Source organism: Piliocolobus tephrosceles, chromosome 15 (assembly GCF_002776525.5).
Source record: "Piliocolobus tephrosceles isolate RC106 chromosome 15, ASM277652v3, whole genome shotgun sequence".
Lineage (NCBI taxonomy): Eukaryota > Metazoa > Chordata > Mammalia > Primates > Cercopithecidae > Piliocolobus > Piliocolobus tephrosceles.
In genome coordinates, this window is record NC_045448.1 from 49,520,860 (window position 1) to 49,529,541 (window position 8,682).

At 39.2% G+C, this 8,682-nt stretch overlaps 1 non-coding gene across 1 annotated transcript; it reads right to left on the minus strand.

Moving 5' to 3' along the window:
- Positions 1 to 6,190: 6,190 nt before the first annotated feature.
- Positions 6,191 to 6,297, minus strand: LOC111550469. The gene has a single exon (XR_002734045.1). It is a non-coding gene; the product is annotated as a U6 spliceosomal RNA (small nuclear RNA).
- Positions 6,298 to 8,682: the final 2,385 nt, after the last annotated feature.

Genomic DNA, 8,682 nt, shown 5'->3' on the forward strand with positions numbered 1-8,682 from the left:
CCAAAATAAATTCCAGATGGACTGAAGTTCTAAATATAAATAACAGAAGCTTGAGAGCAACAGAAGAAGCAGGTAAATAATAATGTTATACTTGATAAAGGAGAACTGCCTAGGCATATCTCCCAAAACAAAGCTCATAAGAGAAAATAGTGATAGATTTGATAACATTTTTATTTATTTTGTTTATTATACTTTAAGTTCTAGAGTACATGTGCACAACTTGCAGGTTTGTTGCATAGGTATACATGTACCATGTTGCTTTGCTGCACCCATTAACTCGTCATTTACATTCGGTATTTCTCCTAATGCTATTCCTCCACCATTCCCCCACCCCACAACAGGCCCCCATGTGTGATGTTCCCCTTCCTGTGTCCAAGTGTTCTCATTGTTCAATTCCCACCTATAAGTGAGAACATGCAGTGTTTGGTCTTCTGTCCTTGCAATAGTTTGCTCAGAATGATGGTTTCCAGCTTCTTCCTTGTCCCTACAAAGGACAGGAACTCATCTTTTTTTATGGCTGCATGGTATTCCATTGTGTATATGTGCCACATTTTCTTAATCCAGTCTATCATTGATGGACATTTGGATTGGTTCCAAGTCTGCTATTGTGAATAGTGACACAGCAACATATGTGTGCATGTGTCTTACATAGTAGCATGATTTACAATCCTTTGGGCATATGCCCAGTAATGGGATGGCTGGGTCAAATGGTATTTCTAGTTCTAGATCCTTGAGGAATTGCCACACTGTCTTCCACAATGGTTGAACTAGTTTACAATCCCACCAGCAGTGTAAAAGCGTTCCTATTTCTCCACATCCTCTCCAGTACTTGTTGTTTCCTTTTTAATGATCACCATTTTAACTGGTGTGAGATAGTATCTCATTGTGGTTTTGATTTGCATTTCTCTAATGACCAGTGATGATCATTTTTTCATGTGTTTGTTGGCTGCATAAATGTCTTCTTTTGAGAAGTGTCTGTTCAAATCCTTCACCCACTTTGTAGATTCTGGATATTAGCCCTTTGTCAGATGGGTAGATTGCAAAAATTTTCTCCCATTCTGTAGGTTGCCTGTTCACTCTGATGGTAGTTTCTTTTGCTGTGCAGAAGCTCTTTAGTTTAATAAGATCCCATTTGTCTATTTTGGCTTTCGTTGCCTTTGCTTTTGGTATTTTAGACATGAAGTCCTTGCCCATGCCTATGTCCTGAATGGTATTGCCTAGGTTTTCTTCTAGGGTTTTTATGGTTTTAAGTCTAACATTTAAGTCTTTAATCCATCTTGAATTAATTTTTGTATAAGGTGTAAGGAAGGGATCCAGTTTCAGCTTTCTACATATGGCTAGCCAGTTTTCCCAGCACCATTTATTAAATATGGGATCCTTTCCCCATTGTTTGTTTTTGTCAGGTTTGTCAAAGATCAGATAGTTGTAGATGTGTGAAGTTATTGCAGAGGCCTCTCTTCTGTTCCATCATGCTGTTTTGGTTACTGTAGCCTTGTAATATAGTTTGAAGTCAGGTAGTGTGATGCCTCCAGCTTTGATCTTTTTGCTTAGGATTGTCTTGGCAATGTGGGCTCTTTTTTGGTTCCACATGAACTTTAAAGTAGTTTTTTCCAATTCTGTGAGGAAAGTCATTGGTAGCTTGATGGCAATGGCATTGAATATATAAATTACCTTGGGCAATGTGGCCATTTTCACGATATCAGTTCTTCCTATCCATGGGTATGGAACGTTCTTCCATTTGTTTGTGCCCTCTTTTATTTCGTTGAACAGTGGTTTGTAATTCTCCTCGAAAAGGTCCTTAACATCCCTTGTAAGTTGAATTTCTAGGTATTTTATTCTCTTTGAAGCAATTGCAAATGGGAGTTCACTCGTGATTTGGCTCTCTGTCTCTTATTGGTGCATAGAAATGCTTGTGATTTCTGCACATTGATTTTGTATCCTGAGACTTTGCTGAAGTTGCTTATCAGTTTAAGGAGATTTTGGGCTGAGACAATTGGATTTTCTAAATATACAATCATGTCATCTACAAACAGGGACAATTTGACTTCCTCTTTTCCTAATTGAATACTCGTTATTTCTTTCTCTTGCCTGATTGCCCTGGCCAGAACTTCCAACACTATGTTGAATAGGAGTGGTAAGAAAGGGCATCCCTGTCTTGTGCCAGTTTTCAGAGGGTATGCTTCCAGTTTTTGCCCATTCAGTATGACATTGGCTGTGGATTTGTCATAAATAGTTCTTATTATTTTGAGATACGGTCCATCAATACCTAGTTCTTTGAGCGTTTTTAGCATGAAGGGCTGTTGAATTTTGTCAAAGGCCTTTTCTGCATCTATTGAGATAATCATATGGTTTTTGTCATTGGTTCTGTTTATGTGATGGAGTACGTTTAATGATTTGCATATGTTGAGCCAGCCTTGCATCCCAGGGATGAAGCCAACTTGATTGTGGTGGATATGCTTTTTGAGGTGTGGCTGGATTTGGTTTGCCAGTATTTTACTGAGGATTTTCACGTTAATGTTCATCAGGTATGAGGATGATGCTGGCCTCATAAAATGAGGTAGGGAGGATTTTCTCTTTTTCTGTTGATTGGAATCGTTTCAGAAGGAATGGCATCAGCTCTTGTTTCTGCCTTTGGTAGAATTTGGCTGTGAATCCATCTGGTCCTGGACTTTTTTTGGTTGGTCTGCTATTAATTATTGTCTCAATGTCAGAGTCTGTTATTGGTCTATTCAGGGATTGGACTTCTTCCTGGTTTAGACTTGGGATGGCAGGGTGTGGGTCGAGGAATGTATCCATTTCTTCTAGATTTTCCAGTTTACTATAAACACCTTTACACAAATATTCTCTGATGGTTGTTTGTATTTCTGTGGGACTGGTGGTGATATCCCCTTCATCATTTTTCTGTTGCTTCAATTTGATTCTTCTCTCTTTTCTTCTTTGTTAGTCTTGCTAGCAGTCTTTCAATTTTGTTGATCTTTTCAAAAACCAGCTCCTGGATTCATGGATTTTTTGAAGGGTTTTTGTGTCTCTGTCTCCTTTAGTTCTGCTCTGATCTTAGTTATTTCTTGCCTTCTTCTAGCTTTTGAATGTGTTTGCTCTAGCTTCTCTAGTTCTTTTAATTGTGATGTGAGGGTGTCAGTTTTAGATCTTTCCTGCTTTCTCTTGTGGGCATTTAGTGCTATAAATTTCCCTCTACACAATGCTTTAAATGTGTCCCAGAGATTCCGTTATGTTATGTCTTTGTTCTCATTGGTTTCAAAGAAGATCTTTATTTCTGCCTTCATTTGTTATTTACCCAGTAGTCATTCAGGAGCTGGCTGTTCAGTTTCCATATAGTTGTGCAGTTTTGAGGGAGTTTCTTAGTCCTTAGTTCTAATTTGATTGCACTGTGGTGTGAGAGACAGTTTGCTGTGATTTCTGTTCTTTCACATTTGCTGAGGAGTGCTTTACTTCCAACTATGTGGTCCATTTTGGAATAAGTGTGATGTGCTGCTGAGAATGTATATTCTGTTGATTTGGGGTGGAGAGTTCTGTAGATGTCTATTAGGTCGGCTTGGTGCAGATCTGAGTTCAAGTCCTGCATATCCTTATTAACCTTCTGTCTCGTTGATCTAGTATTCACAGCGGGGTGTTAATGTATCCCATTATTATTGTGTGGGAGTCAAAGTCTCTTTGTAGGTCTCTCTGGACTTGCTTTATGAATCTGGGTGCTCCTGTATTGGCTGCACATTCATTTAGCTCTTCTTGTTGAATTGATCCCTTTACCATGATGTAATGCCCTTGTCTCTTTTGACCTTTGTTATTTTAAAGTCTGTTTCACCAGAGACTAGGATTGCAACCCCTGCTTTTTATTTTTTACTTTCCATTTCCTTGGTAGATCTTCCTCCATCCCTTTATTTTGAGCCTGTGTGTGTCTCTGCATGTGAGATGGGTCTTCTGAATACAGCACACTGATGGGTCTTGACTCTTTATTCAATTTTCCACTTTGTGCCTTTTAAATGGGGCATTTATCCCATTTACATTTAAATGGGGCATTTATCCCATTTACATTTAAGGTTAATATTGTTAGGTGTGAATTTGATCCTGTCAGTATGAAGTTAGCTGGTTATTTTGCTCATTAGTTGGTGCCATTTCTTCCTAGCAGCAATGGTCTTTCCAATTTGGAATGTTTTTGCAGTGGTTGGTACCGGTTGTTCCTTTCCAGGTTTAGTGTTTCCTTCAGGAGCTCTTGTAAGGCAGGCTTGGTGGTGACAAAATCTCTCAGCATTTGCTTTTCTGTAAAGGATTTTATTTCTCCTTCACTTACGAAGCTTAGTTTGACTGGGTATGAAATTCTATGTCGAAAATTCTTTTCTTAAGAATGTTGAATATTCGCCCCCACTCTGTTCTGGCTTGTAGAGTTTCTGCCGAGAGATCTGCTGTTAGTTTGATGGGCTTCCATCCGCGGGTAACTTGACCTTCTCTCTGGCTGCCCTTAACATTTTTTCCTTCTGTTCAACCTTGGTGAATCTGACAATTATGTATCCTGGGGTTGCTGTACTCAAGGAGTATCATTGTTGTGGTCTCTGTATTTCCTGAATTTGAATGTTGGCCTTCCTTGCTAGGTTGGGGAAGTTCTCCTGGATAATATCCTTAAAAGTGTTTTCCAGCTTGGTTCCATTCTTCCCGTCACTTTCAGGTATACCAGTTAAACGTAGATTTGGTCTTTTCATGTAGTCCCATATTTCTTGGAGACTTTGTTCATTTCATTTTACTTTGTTTTCTCTAATCTTGTCTCCTTGCTTTATTTCATTAATTTGATCTTCAATCACTGATACCCTTTCTTCCACTTGATCAAATTGGCTACTGAAGCCTGTGCATGCCTCTTGTAGTTCTCGTGCCATGGTTTTCAGCTCCATCAGGTCATTTAAGGTCTTCTCTACACTGTTTATTCTAGCTAGCCATTCTGCTAATCTTTTTTCAAGGTTTTTAGCTTGTTTGCGATGGGTTCGAACATCTTCCTTTAATTCAGAGAAGTTTGTTATTACCGACCTTCTGAAGCCTACTTCTGTAAACTTGTCAAAGTTATTCTCTGTCCAGCTTTGTTCCATTGCTGGTGAGGAGCTGCAGTCCTTTGGAGGAGAAGAGGCTCTCTGGGTTTTAGAATTTTCAGGTTTTCTGCTCTGGTTTCTCCCCATCTTTGTGGTTTTATCTACCTTTGGTTTTTGATGTGGGTGACCAACAGACGGGGTTTTGGTTTGGATGTCCTTTTTGTTGATGTTGATGCTATTCCTTTCTGTTCGTTAGTTTTCCTTCTAACAAACAGCTCCCTCAGCTGCAGGTCCACTGGAGTTTGCTGGAGGTATTCATGCCAGACCTGTTTGCTTGGGTATCACCAGCGGAGACTGCAGAACAGCAGATATTGCTGCCTGATCCTTCCTCTGGAAGCTTCGTCTCAGAGGGGCACCTGGTTGTATGATGTGTCAGTTGGCCCCTACTGAGAGATGTCTCCCAGTTAGGCTACATAGCGATCAGGGACACACTTGAGGAGGCAGTCTGTCTATTCTCAGAGCTCAAACACCATGCTGGGAAAACCACTGGTCTCTTTAGAGCTATCAGACAGGGACGCTTAAGTCTGCAGAAGTTTCTGCTGCCTTTTGTTTAGCTATGCCCTGCCCCCAGAGGTGGAGTCTACAGAGGCAGGCAGGCCTCACTGAACTGAGGTGAGCTCCACCCAGTTAGAGCTTCTGGGCTGCTTTGTTTACCTACTCAAGTCTCAGCAATGGTGGATGTCCCTCTCCCAGCCAGGCTACCACCTCGCAGCTGGATCTTGGACTGCTGCGCTAGCAGAGAGCAAGGCTCTATTGGCATGGGATTTGTTGAGCCAGATGAGGGATATTATATCCTGGTGTGCCATTTGCTAAGACCATTGCAAAAGCACAGTATTTGGGTGGCAGTGTCCTGATTTTTCTGCTACAGTCTGTCACGGCTTCCCTTGGCTAGGAAAGGGACATCCCCCAACCCCTTGCACTTCTCAGGTGAGGCGATGCTCCACCCTGCTTCGGCTTGCCCTCCATGGGCTGCACCCACTGTCCAACCAGTCCCAATGAGATGAACCAGGTACCTCAGTTGGAAATGCAAAATCACCCATTTTCTGTGTCGATCACGCTGGGAGCTGCAGACTGGAGCTGTTTCGTATTCGGTCATCTTGAAAAATATGGAATGCTTCACTAATTTGCATGTCATCCTTGTGCAGGGGCTATGTTAGTCTTCTTTGTATTGTTCCAATTTTAATATATGTGCTGCCATAGCGAGCACTGTAAACATTTTAATTTGGTAAGACAAATAAACTTACAGATACAATGAAAAGGCAAGTCATAGTCTGGAAATGCTTTTATAATACATATAAGGAATTGTCTTAATATTAATTTGTATTCATTAATATGTATATGAGCTATATAAAGAATTAGTTTCCTTAATATTTAAGTAAATCTTATAATAGTCATAAGAGATAATATTCATTGTCACTAGTGATTAAATAAATGCTAATTTAATTAACAAAATCATATTAAGGCTCTGAGATTATAAAAGAAAAATACATTGTGTTAATAAAGGTATGGTGAAAAGACAATTTCATATACTGAAACAATAATGGATGAGTTTTGTTTACTAAGTGCTATGTGTCAGATCCCATTTTACATTTTATGTATATTTTGACATTTAATTTTCAGAACAACAATAAAATTTGATATTTTACCTATTTTTCAGTTGTGGATACTAAGAAGAGTTCCAGAACTTGCCCAGTGCCTTCAATCAGATAAGGTTGAGCTAAGATTTGGACCTAGAGGCTACTAAGAGGCCATGGTCTTACTCATCCCTTGAAAGCTACTTTTATTTATGGAAAATGTAAATTGATAATGCCCTTCTAAGAGACAATTTGCCAAAAAATCAATTTAATTACAAAAGTTGTTATACTTTTACCCACAAATTCTTCCTTTAGGAATATAATAGTGTGAGAAAAATGCAAAATTATATGTGCAGAAATATTTGTTATATATGGAGCCTAGTGACAAGATAATGCAAATATGAAAGAATTAGGAAATGGCAGTGTAAATTTAAAGAACAGCTACAGTGGAATATTACGCAGATATTAAAAATCATGTTGAAATATGGTCAGAGATACACACTTTGAGTTCAAGAAACAAGCAGTTCCTGTATTCAAATTGCTGCCAAGTCCAGTTACAAGCCCTTTTGATGGTAATGATATTCTTATTATTACTAACATTTCTAGAGCTCTCTAGGTACTGAGCATTTATATACAAAAATGTGTTTTCATTGCCATGGACTTTATATTCTAGTGGAAGAGACTGACTAAAAATAGGGACAAAATGGAAAGTATATAGCATACAATAAGGACTAAAGAGAAAAACATAAAGCATATGCAGCATTGGTAAGGGCAACTAAAATTTACAGAGAATGACCAGGGGCTCACAAAAGAATCAGCTCATAAAGGAGAGATCATAAAATAGTCAACTGTTTAGCAAACAACACAGATCACAAGAGGAAACTGAAATGCAGAGTCAGGGAATAATTTTTCTGAGTTCTGACACCTACTTAGAATGAAAGGTAGAACACAGGCACTCTGATTTTCCTATGCTACAAATGGAAACTTTGAAAGAATATTGTCTAATCATTAATAGTAATTATTTATGGATGGTGAGACACATTGAATTTTTTGAAAAGTACCATGGTTGCTGATGTACAAGATGAACGTTATCTTTTTAGTGATGCTTGGCATGATCATCACATTGGTGAAGAAATAGAGTGGCTTATTAGACTTTTTTTTTTTTTTTTTTTTTTTTTTTTTTTTTTTTGAGACGGAGTTTTGCTCTGTCACCCAGGCTGGAGTGCAGTGGTGCGATCTTGGCTCACTGCAAGCTCTGCTTCCTGGGTTCACGTCATTCTCCTGCCTCATCCTCCCAAATAGCTAGGACTACAGGTGCCCGTCACCATGCCTGGCTAATTTTTTTTTTGTATTTTAATAGAGATGGGATTTCACTGTGTTAGCCAGGTGGGTCTCAATCTCCTGACCTCGTGATCTGCCCACCTCAGCCTCCCAAAGTGCTGGGATTACAGGTGTGAGCCACCGTACCTGGCCATTTATTAGATGATTTTTAAATGGATTTCAAGACACACTAAATCTGACTCACATCTTTGGCTTCTGCTGTAGTTGCTGTACTCCAGCTCCATACTTTATTTTTTATAATGATAACTTTATATCATAGGTATTTATATTCTAGGTATGAAGTCTCCAGAGTGGCTTCTTCTGTGGACTGCCTGTACAATGATACCACTATGACTAAAGTCCCTGGATTTCTCCTTTCTGTAATCTCTACTCCTCATGTCCCATGTTGAATTAATCGCCAAATCTAATAGACTTTTACTTTCATCATTTTCTCACATATGCTCTCTGTTTTCCATTGTCATGACCATGGTGTGCTTACGCTTTAAATTTCTCTCTCTCTCTTTCCCTGAGACAGGCACCACACCAATCTCCCTCTTCTCTCACAATTTATCCAGGAAATCACCTTCAGACCTTCTGGTTAACAGCTAGATTATCACCAAACCCAATCAGATCATTCTCCTAATCTTGTCCATTCAATGTCACCCCAGTTCCTAGGGTTAGTGTAAATTCCACATCCT